The sequence below is a fragment of the Tursiops truncatus genome, chromosome 17 (genome assembly GCF_011762595.2).
Source record: "Tursiops truncatus isolate mTurTru1 chromosome 17, mTurTru1.mat.Y, whole genome shotgun sequence".
In the NCBI taxonomy this organism is placed as follows: domain Eukaryota; kingdom Metazoa; phylum Chordata; class Mammalia; order Artiodactyla; family Delphinidae; genus Tursiops; species Tursiops truncatus.
Genome location: NC_047050.1, coordinates 20842429 through 20854138, shown reverse-complemented (window position 1 = coordinate 20854138; position 11710 = coordinate 20842429). Strand labels below are relative to the sequence as shown.

General features: G+C 34.2%; 1 long non-coding RNA gene across 2 annotated transcripts in view; it reads right to left on the bottom strand.

The window, feature by feature from the left end:
• Positions 1 to 11710, bottom strand: part of LOC141276899 (uncharacterized) — a 67830-nt gene that overhangs the window by 13346 nt on the left and 42774 nt on the right. For both annotated transcript variants that reach the window (XR_012327224.1, XR_012327223.1), the window contains exon 4: positions 655 to 10707. This is a non-coding gene — a long non-coding RNA (uncharacterized lncRNA). The remainder of the gene's footprint in view (positions 1 to 654; positions 10708 to 11710) is intronic.

The window sequence follows — 11710 nt, the reverse complement described above, 5'->3', positions numbered from 1 at the left end:
CCCTCCTGAGACTGACTCTGGGTCTTATACTTAGAGATGGAATCTGGTAGAGGACACGTTATTTTAGATCTTCCTCAGAGCATCTGCTTTCTAGTTTGTAATAAACATTAAATAAAAAAAATTAGTAGCAGTATAATTAAAATTATAAGGAAAAATATTTAGTATTGTTTTGATGGCAAGGAATTTCATAAATGTTTTTATTTAAAATATTATTAGGACTGAAATTGCTTAAGATACTTTCTGGAAATGTCTTCAAAGATGTTTTACAGTTTCACTTATTTTGAATATGGCTAATATAAAATTATTAGAACTAACACAAAATGTGTTTTGCCCCAAAATAAGATTTTCCTTTTTTAATTCATTTGAGCAGTTTTTGTTTAAAATAATTTTCTGAAGAACTATTGGTCTTTTTTCATATCGCACACACACAAAACCCTACATACTAAGAGTCCAATGCTAAAAGGATGTTATACCACATTGTTTGTCAGGGAATTCAAAAACTTTTTGAATATTACAGTAGCTTAAAGATCTTTGGAAATATTGAAATAGTATTATTATATTCCTTATTCTTTTAGTTCATTCATGAAATATTTATTAAGCACCCAGTAGACATCATGCAAATTCTAGTTGTAAAGGATTTTAAGACAATATCACCTGCCCTCATGGATCTTATATTCCAGGGAAAGATTACAGCAATGCCCTTGAAAAGAAAGCATTAGAATTATTACGCTAGAAGCATTCATTATGCATTTTATGATCAAATTTTCTGTTTTCATTGTTCTCAGAATGTTCTTAAAATATCAAAAGCAACTAAACTACTTTTAAGTATTAACTTTTCAACAAGAATGTGAAAGAAAGAACCTGGAAACAAATATCTGTGCTTTTGTGTACGTATCCTACTCACACTGAAACGAAAGAAACTTTTAACACTAATTTTAAAGTACCTGAGAAGTCAGCTTTTCACAGGCTTAAAAATATATGTTGAAATACTGCTGCACTGATGGGCATTCCTGTAATACAATTTCTTTGACTTCTCTTTGAGAAAAAGAAACCTTTTTTTTTTTTTTTTTTTTTGTTCAAAGGCACTTCATGTAGCACGTTAATTCAGCATTAATTATAGAACATGTCAAACTGTATTTCAGTCAAAGCTCCCTGTAAGTCTCCAGAGCTTTCTTAATGACAGTAATTATAGGTCATAAAAAGAGTCGTCTAAAATTAACATTTCTCTCATGTCTTGATAGGAAAATGTAAATGGCTGCACCATACAGATGTTTTGATTAGTAAAATTTACACTTCCTTTTTTGTTTCAATGCTTGTCAAACTTCACAGTGTTAAACGTAAGGTGCTGCCTTTCTCACATCTCTGAATAGATAAAGGTGCATCAAAGCAGTTGTAGGAGTTCTTCAAATGCTATACCTTATTATTTTGTGCTGCAATTAAACAAAAATAAATCAACATTTTCTTCTTCCATAAGTGCAAGCATACTTTAAAAAGATGAACAAAATGAATTTTGTGCTTTTACAAAATTCCACAACAAAAGTTTAAAAAACTGTATTTGATGCAAGCTTATAAAAATGATTTATTCAAAAGTAGAAAAGCTTCATGCAAAACTATATATCTAAGTCTCCTGGTAAACTGTATTTTATCATATACCATCAGAAAGAATACATAAAACCTGCTCTATTCTGAACTGTCAAAATTTACTTACTAGAAAATGTGAATGGAAACATCCTGGTTTAAACAATGTTAATATCATCAAACATCCAGGGAAATATAACAAATTAAAAGAGAATCACTTCAAAGAATAAAAGACCTACACCTTAAGTAATAATAAATCTAATACTTGACATTCATCTCCCTGGAAAATAAAATTAGATAAACTTTTGCAAGGGCATTCAGAACAGCCAATCCAGTTTATTAATAATTTCCTGTTTTCATATTGGAAACTCATATTATCTGGTCACAGCCGCAGCAGACCTCCGCAGATACTTAATAAAGCTGCCGTCAGTAATCCTGTCTGATTACCTATAACCTTCCAGCTATAACACACACTCTGCTGTAGCTCCACAGAAAGACAGCACACTGTCACCTGCTATGATGTTTGACAGCTTATTCTGCTACATCAAGCTGGCACAGAATTACTTTTTCCAAATCCATTCCTAGTTAATAACCAAAAGTAATAATGGTATTCAGCATGTGTAATACTTTGAGAAGACAAAATGAGGCAACAGAGGAGAAAAAAAAAAAAGATTAAACAGTGACTATTACGGAAGGGAGATCAAAAATGGAATCTTGTAACATACAACGATGTTTCAGTTACGACGCCATGAGGAGAGGTCTACATATCACCATACAAAATCCACAATGCAGGACCAAGAAACATGGAAGAGATTTCCTATAGTACTTACACTACATGTATGATTATTCTCATCACACAGAGCAACATGGAGAATTTTCTTTCTAAATTATTCTTAGATATTCTCTTAGGAACAAGAAATGACTTACCTTTAGTGGAAAATGTCTAGTTAATGGAATGTATTGCTTTGATCTCATCTTAAAGTTTGAAAGAGTAATAAGACATTTTGCTTACAGAATAGGTCAGTCTAACCTTAATCCAAATTTACAATCACACCAAACCCAATTCAATCTATCTTTTGAAGATTAAAAAAAACAAATTAAAAGTCTGAACTGTCAACTGAAAAAAATAGATTTTTTTATTATTATTATTTAGGCAGGATCCAGTATATTACATTTGTCTTCATTACAAACAGGTGAATGGCCAAATACAGGGTTGAATATGACTGTGACAATTAATGGGGAAAAAAATTAAGCCATGTTTCCTTTCTTCATTTCTTCCCTCTTTCCTTCCCTTCTTTTTTCTTTTCTTTCTTCTCTCTCTCCATTAATTTCTCTTGTTTTTCCCTTCTTTTTCTTTGCACATCTTCCCCATTTCCTTTTTTTTTTTTTTTTTTTTTTGCGGTACACAGGTCTCTCACTGTTGTGGCCTCTCCCATTGCGGAGCACAGGCTCTGGACGTGCAGGCTCAGCAGCCATGGCTCACGGGCCCAGCCACTCTGCGGCATGTGGGATCTTCCCGGACCGGGGCATGAACCTGTGTCCCCTGCATCGGCAGGCAGACTCTCAACCACTGAGCCACCAGGGAAGCCCCCACCCCTTTCCTTTTCTTCCTCTTCTTTCCTACAATATTTTCCAGAAAGGCTTCATATATTTTACATGTTCTACATGGCTAACAGTAACTATACAATATTTCTATATTCTGAACAAACACAGATATAATAAAGTCATAAACTAAATATTTCATCAAAAACTCAAAAATTACCCATATATGTGTATATCTCATTCATACACACAGATTAAAGGTGTTTCTCACTGATAATATGTGTTTTATATATTGGACATATTTGGAATATATAATCAATACCTTGAGTGTCTGTTAGGACCACCAAAGCAGCTTTTCTTCCTGTGGTTGACATCTCCTAGATAACATGAACTTGTACCCAAGTGTTCATGATAGAAATGGGACCATGATTTTTGACACCTCCCCCTTCTCTTGTCCCATTTCTAATTCTTCACTCAGTGCTACTGTTTAAATGTCTTTTGAATCCAACCTCCTCCTCTCTCCACCTCCTCTGCCAACATCAGTCAACTCATACACTGTACCTAGGGGTCCCCAAAAAGACCTCTTGCTTCTGCTTCCTTCAAGACTAAATTAGACACTTGAAACAAAGCAACCTTTTGATCATGTCCCTTCTCTTCCTAAAACTCTTCAGGGTTTCCAGTTGCGTTTATTTTATTTATTTTTTTAAAGACTTTTTTTTTTTTGATGTGGACCATTTTTAAAGTCTCTATTGAAGTTGTTACATTATTGCTTCTGTTTTATGGTTTTTGGCCCCGAGGCATGTGAGATCTTAGCTCCACAACCAGGGATCAAACCCAAGCCCCCTGCACTGGAAGATGAGGTCTTAACCACTGGACTGCGAGGGAAGTCCCCAAATTGCTTTTAAGATAAAACAGAAATCCATAATATGACTATGAGGAAAAGTATGATTTGGCACCAGCCCACCTCCCCAGGCTTACCCTACATCACTCACCAGTGCTCACTCTACCAGGGCCATGTTGGTCTTCTATCCTGCTCTCAAGACTTTCTCATTGGCTGTTCCCCCCTTTGGAGAAATGCCTCCATCCTATTCATATGGTTTTCTCCTAGTCATCTTCAGGTTTCAGTTTCTATATTACTTCTTTGGGGATACTTTCTATGACAGTCCAGTCTAGTTTACCCCTCCCCCATGTCTGCTTTCATAGATCCTTGCACTTTCCCTTCATAGAAATAATCACATCTTTAATTAAGTATATTGTGCATTTAATGCTTGTGTCTGTCAGTAGAATAAGAGCAGGGAGAGATCTTCCTCTCTCCTATGTCCAAAGTTCTTACTACAGTGCTTGGTACCCAGTAGCTTCTCAATAAATATCTCTTTAATGAATTCATTGAATATATGCATTTTCTCTCACAAAGAGTTCATTCATTGGACAATTCTAAAATATACCAATTATTGTACAGGAATATTTTTGCATAATAACTCCCTTGGATTGGATTCCCCAGAAATGGACCTAAGAAAAGGATTTGTATGCAAGTGATTAATTAAGAAGTGATCCCAGGAGAAGCCAGTAAGGAATTGGAAGGAACAGCAAAAAGAAAGGGGATGAGGGGAAACAAGCAAGGAAGTGATTTGAGGTCAAGTCTTTCCCTCAGAGGCTAGCTTCAGTCTGATCTTGCAAAAGATCTATGAAGTTCAAATTATACCTCAGTGTTGTTCTGTCTTGAGGCAAGTGAGCTTGTGTAGAGTGGTATAAATGCAGGCACTGACTTCCGGGTCTCTACAACCATCCAGAAAGTAACTCCAGTAGAACGAGGGAAATTCCCCAAAGAAGAGTAGTGAGTGTGGGCTGTTGGTAGCAAAGACACCCAAGGCCATGGAAAGGGGGTAGAGAAATGGCAAAAGGCTTTGAGTCATAACATCACCAATAACTGTTACTGTATATAAATGTTTATAATATTTTGGGGCTCATTTTTTAAAAGATATAGCTGAGATGTCATTACTTTGGTGAGAAGTAAATCATATAAGCTCTGATAAACTTTCTTTAAAACATACCCCATCATCTTATCCCTTAAAATGTCTTTCTTCTCTTTTGGAGAAAATCATTCTGATTTTCTATTCTTCTTTATAAACATTTAGATAGTATTTTTAATACAATATTCCCAAAGACTGTTATCCACAACTTAACCTTTTTTTCTTTTTTCTTTTTTCTTTTTTTTTTTTTTTTGTTTCAAAGTTATAATGCCTGGTTTAAAAGAGAGGAAAGAAAAAAAAAATAAAAATCTGGTGACAAGTCTGCGGTACCCTAAGAAGAAGGGAAAACTTTGGAGAAAATTTGGTGGCCCCAAAATCCCATTTTCCACTCACAGCCCAGACTTCCTTAGAGTGAAGAATTAGATCAGTTTTGTACAAGAGTTTTTGGTTTCAGTTTTATTTTTCTTTACTCTTCAAAGTTTATTTGATGTTTTAGTTGATATGACACTGATAGTTGACTGCATTATTTATATGTAGACTTTTCTTTTTACTTACATAACAATGTACACCATTCTGACACATATGGTACATAAAATAAGATTCTTTAAAACAGTTATGCACAAGACATGCAATATTGGATTTATACATTGGATCCTAGGATGTGATTGTTTGGAGAAAAGAAAGTTTGACTAGGCATATTGGCTAAAGGAACCAGAAGTTATATAACACATAGTTAACACACATCTGGTTTGAAGGGCAACTGTAGCATATGCAATATTGGCAGTGGTGCCTCTTGAGGAGGTGAGCTCAGAACAATGCCAGGCCCTGACAGTGCAGACTCAAAGTAATACTAAATTATATTTGATTTCAATCATCATTTAGAGCTTAGAAGAACTCTGATGTACCATGGCCCCTATGTTTCATATTTCTTTTAATTTGAGAAATCCATAAAGGTTCTTAAACTTGATTCCCTCTCCTAGGGATTCCATGGGCTTCAGTTGGTTCAATGGGATATTTCTGATGGATAAAATAATACCTCCCTAGGCCATGCCATTCTGTGCCATATAGAACAAAGGAAACTTTCTGAGCAATGCTCAAATATTATGTTAGGCAAAGGAAAATATAAAGATTCCACATATCCCAAATTAATTTCTAATTAAGTCGGAAAGTACTATAACATCTGAAACCAGGGAACTCTTTAAGAGTTTTGAAAATGTTCTAATCTAGGTAACTTTCTATATCATATTATATTACAGCTGCTATATAGAAGGAGGTTGATTTGAGGTTTTTAATGTCTTTCTGCATATAGCAAGTACAGCATATTTCTGAGATTTTAGAATGTTACTGAAAACCACTATGACTGCTTTTTATTCATTAGGTGTGGAAACCAGGTTTGTAGATTGAGGAGAGAAACTGCCTCATGTGTGTCTTCTTATAGATATCTTTATCCAAAATAAATGCTAACAACTGAAAGCTACAAGTATGGCAGGACAGTGGTGGGTTTAGTGAACTACTCAGCCTTGTCCTATCCCTGACAGGAAGAGAAAAGGAAGGATGTGCTGGATAAAATTCTTGAATGACATCCACTTTTCTACCTTTTATTTTTATCTGTTTCTTGTATCTTGGCTGGGAACAAAGACATTAACCCTTAGTTTCACAGAATTTAAGTGACATACCAAACTTCCGTTTGGGAAACACAATTAACGTTGACTTTATTCTTACTATGTGATAGATACTGTGCTAGAGTCTGAAGCTACAAAATGAATAAGACATCTTCTATCTTCAAAGAGATCTCAGTCTCCAAAATTAGATAATTTTAATAAAATGTGCTGACATTCATAAGGCATGTTTCTGCACATCAAGGGGGTGCTTACTTCAGGGATTTAGAAATGACTTGGAAAGTTTCTAGAGCCACCCCACAGATCCAGTCTTACCCACAAAATCTGTAAGGAAGGCAAAGTATGCATCACGTGTTGAAATAGCTTTCTAGACCCAAGAGGGAGTTGCTCCTGCCAGGATCCCCCATTAGCAATCCTAAAATTTAGATAACTTTTGTGTTCCTGTAAATGTGCCTTATAACCAGAAATACAGTTTATCCACATGGCCAATCCCCAAATACCAAGTGCCTTCAGACCCCAAACAAAGTTAACTATATGGCTCCAGCCAATCAGGTATTTTCTATTTTTTTATCTTCCTTGTTCTTTACTCTTTATCTTATAAAACTTTCCTGCTTTCTGCCCCTTCTTGCATTTAGCAGAAAGGAGACGGCCTGCTTCATGAAGTGTTAAAATTTGTTTATATGATCTAAATTGGCTTCTTTAATTTAACACACGATAATTGAATAGATGAGAAAAGTGAGGCTCAGAAATGCTATAACTTGCTATCCTCACTTTCTTGGCCAAGACTCTTGATAGGTGTCTGTACCAATCCTCCTTTACCCCCTGTTTACCTTTCAGCACACTAAAACATGAATGCTATGCTCAGAATTCCACCAACTTCTTTCACTAAGAACTTCTACCTTCTCTTTGTTACTAAATTTCCCTGTCTTACTGTCTACAGTATTTCACAATGTTGATTGCTCTCTCTTCTCCAGGCTCTTGTAGTTTAACACTCTGTTGGGTTTCCTCTTACCTCCAGTTTCATTTTCCCACACTTATGTATTTGTTTGTTTGTTTATTTATTTATTCATTTTTTTCTTGTTGTTTTTTTTTTCCTAGTCTTTAAAATGAACTTTGGAAAAGGCTTCCCCCTGCCAGTATCTTCTCATCATTCATTATACATCCATTGTATGGTTGATTTAATCTCTTTCCATTGTTTCAATAATTATTTAATTGATGTACTGAATCACTATAATTGCTCTCTAGATATTTCTAATAGGATTGAAGTTGAGGTCTTAACCATTTACATTTAAACAAAAGAGAAAGAAAGAAAAAGAAAGAGGCAGACAGAGAGAGGATTCTAACACTTCCCTAAGTTGTTCACATGAGCAGCTCAGTAGAGGTTAAGAGAATTCATTCTAATGAGAGAATACAGGATTAGAAAAGGTGTGCAGATGGGGTTTATGTATTGAGTTTAATTTACTAAGTATGATGGGCTAGTAGGTCATCTTAATGCTGATAACTAGAACTCATAGGAAGTATATAGGAGGGAGATAATAGATCTGAAAGTAATTAGTAAATAGTTGGTAAAGAAAAAGGAAGCATTGGGAATGGATAGGCTAACTCCAAGAGAACACATAGTCTGAGCAAGAAAGAGACAATATGTGGAAAAACAGATATGAAATATGATTATGAGTTCAATTTGGGATGTATCTATAACACCCAAATAGAGAGGTCCAGGAGAGACCAATTGTTTTTTCATTGCCTCCTGAGATCCCAAGAGTTCCTCAGAGAAGAGTGTGAGGCACAAGAAAGGCAACCTGAGAAGAGTTTGGGGACTTTGGGGCTTTGGAGCTCTGGAGCCCCATTCTCTAATTCAATCAGTTAAGATCCAGCATGGCAGAACATTTTCTTTACTTATTTATTGCTGACATAAAAGTTTGAAAACTGCTAAAGAAAACACATATTTATTTGGCTGAGAAAATTGAGTCTTAGGAAAAGCTAAGTCACACAGCTTCTAAGTGGCCAAGACTAAACTTGGGTGTTTCTCCATTATACTGTCTTCTGATACCGTTTTCTCCATTCAGTTTATATTCAAAGCATCTTTCAGTTCTATGCTTTTCTTTGGATCCCCACTCATGCTTTTTAAATTAATACTGTGTTCAGCTATCTCATAGATTATAGAAAAAATTTCCTCTAGACTTACCTAACACCATCTCACCCTACCTCATTCTCAATTCACTTTCCAAAATAAGTAATCATTCTGAAAGGCCAGTCTGATTATATAACTCAATGTTTTAAAATCCCTCAGTGGCTCCCGACTGTCACCAAGATAAAATATAAACATGTAACTTACAAAAACTCTCCTTTATTTAAGTTTTTTCCATTTTCATCTCATATAAGTCACTCCATTTGTTAAATATTGTATACTTATTGTGTTGCAAGTATTTTTCAGTTTTCATTCAGTTTCATTTTTAATTAAATTTTAATTAAATTAAATTTTATTAAAAGTTCAGTTTAAACTTTCATTCAGTTTAATATTTGTAAAACTGATATTTTAAAATGTAATATCCAAATTATTACATGTTTACATATGGTGATAACTATTTTAAAGGAAAATAACAAGGTTCTCTAAAGAGGTTAACAATAAGGGTCTAATTTAAACTGGATTTTCAGGAGATGTTTCTTCTTGGAAGAATCATTTAATTTGAGACACTCAGGGTGAATAGGAATTAGCCAAAGATTCCAGGGAAGACATTTCAAGCAGGGGAAATAGCCAGAGCAGAGAAGAGATTGGTGTCTTTAGGGAACAGAGATAAGGGTAATGGGGTTAGAGCCCAGTGAACAAGGGGAGAGTAAGAAGGGAGTAAATATGGGACCTACAGATACTACACTTTACAGTTACTAAACAAGGTACGGTAACACTCTCTCTCTCTCTCTCTCTCTCTCTGTCCCTCCCTTCCTTTCTCTCTCCCTCCTCTTGTCCTTTGCACTTTCTATTTCCTCTATTTTAAACTAGATATTCTGTTTCCATAGAAGTCATTTTTACCACTTTTTGATAACTGACTTCACTTCATTCTCTAGGACACAGAATAAATGTTATTTGGAAAGTGTATTAGTCACAACAGGCTGAATGCTATAACAAACAACTTCAAAATCTGTGTGTTTAACATAATAAAGTCTATTTTTCTCTAATAAAAATCCAATGTACATGGCCCAGGATAGACATTTCTTCTGAGGGCCTTTCTTCTTAGTGGTGACTCATGGACTTGACCGACTCCAGATTACATCTTCAGGACAGTAACCACTATAATATATATTTTAAGGGTCTTGAAAGTATCTGCAAGTAAAATAATACTATTTAAACTCAAAATCCTTTAACTCCAAACCTAACAATTCATGAAATCTCAATACATTTGAACGATAATTACAAATTTTCAAATTGTTGATAACTTAGATGGCTTAGGCAACAGTTTCCATTACTATAGGCTCATTAGGAAAATATATCTAATCACTATATAATTTTAAGATTTATTTTCTTGAGATATTGCTTGTAATGATTGGCTCACCATAGTTCACCTCAAACTTCTAAATAAAAACGTTGTTCTTCTTCCATAATCGCCCCATAGAAATATGAATTGCATTTCTGACTTATTGTAAGTATAATGGTCCATATTGCTTTCTATCTAAAAAAATATATGGAAGGTTCTAGTCTTAAAATGATAATTAAGACAAACATATGTACTACTTTGTTTTATAGAGTACTATCTAAGAAACAGCAAAGATGAAAATGGACTGCTTAAAATGACTTTCTGCCATGTATCTTTCGAACAGAACATTTACATAGGCAAAATATTTTTGATAGTAGTTGCATTTTTTAATTGAAATGAAAAAAATATCCTTTAAGTTTACCAGTCTCAAAAGCATTATGCTCACTGTTTTATAACATTTTCATTCTGTAGAATGCATTTTTTTTTTGGTAAACAAAGATTTTTTTCCTACTGAACTTCCAGTGATATCTGAAAAACATAATTACAGTTCTGTTATCACACATATTAAATTCTCATTTTTTTAAAATAATGCTCACAGTTCTAAAATTTTTTCTTGTTAACATATGTTTTCTTTGTAATGCATTAATGCAATTTGCTGGCAGCTTTTTCTTGGACTTTGAATTTGTGATTTTAAAAAGGCAAATATAGCAATTAACAGCCCAGTAGAAATCCCTCATCAAATTAAAATCAGCTGGCAAATTTAGACCATAGCTAATTAACTGTGCTGTTAAGAATTTTTTCTGAGAAATGAACTCAATTTAAACTAAAATTAATTAAATTAAAATATATTCTAAAACCTGATAGATCAAAACCATTAATTTCAGTCTAGCTGGTTCAGTCCAGCCAAGACTTGTCTTCTGACCTGATGTACCTCTCACCCCAAGCAGTTATGAAGTTAGCATTACAGAGGACAAGGATTATCCACTAAAATGTGTCAGATACCATTAACTTGGCCTAATAAAGTTATATGTAGTGTTGTTATAACTCAAGCATAAATAAAAGTGAAAAAAACAGAGTAGTTTTTTTCTTTCTACAGTAGTGTCATTAAATGGGCATAGAGAAAAACGTTTCTACTTTCTCAAACTGAGAATTATTTTTGCTTCAAGTCTTCACTAGACTGGCCCCTACAGCAATTTTACTGTGTGTATTCAATAAAGAACATTTTGGCGTTGTGCTTTTTCCTTTATGTTACACACATCCTCTCCACACACTCACTTTTTTGTTGGTACTTTTCCCACTCTATACGTTTTAGTCTGGCCACTGTTTAAAAGAAGAGAGAAAAAGAACCCACAACAACCTATTTTATTCAATTATTTTAAAAATTGTTATTATATGAAAGATTTTAAAAGTTCAGAAGGAAGAAAATAGTGATAAAATGTCGAAGACCAAGTCTTTTTATGAGAAACTCAGAGGGAGCTAAAAGACAATGGTAGGCTAATTAGTTAGAAACTGAAACAACTATATACAAGCA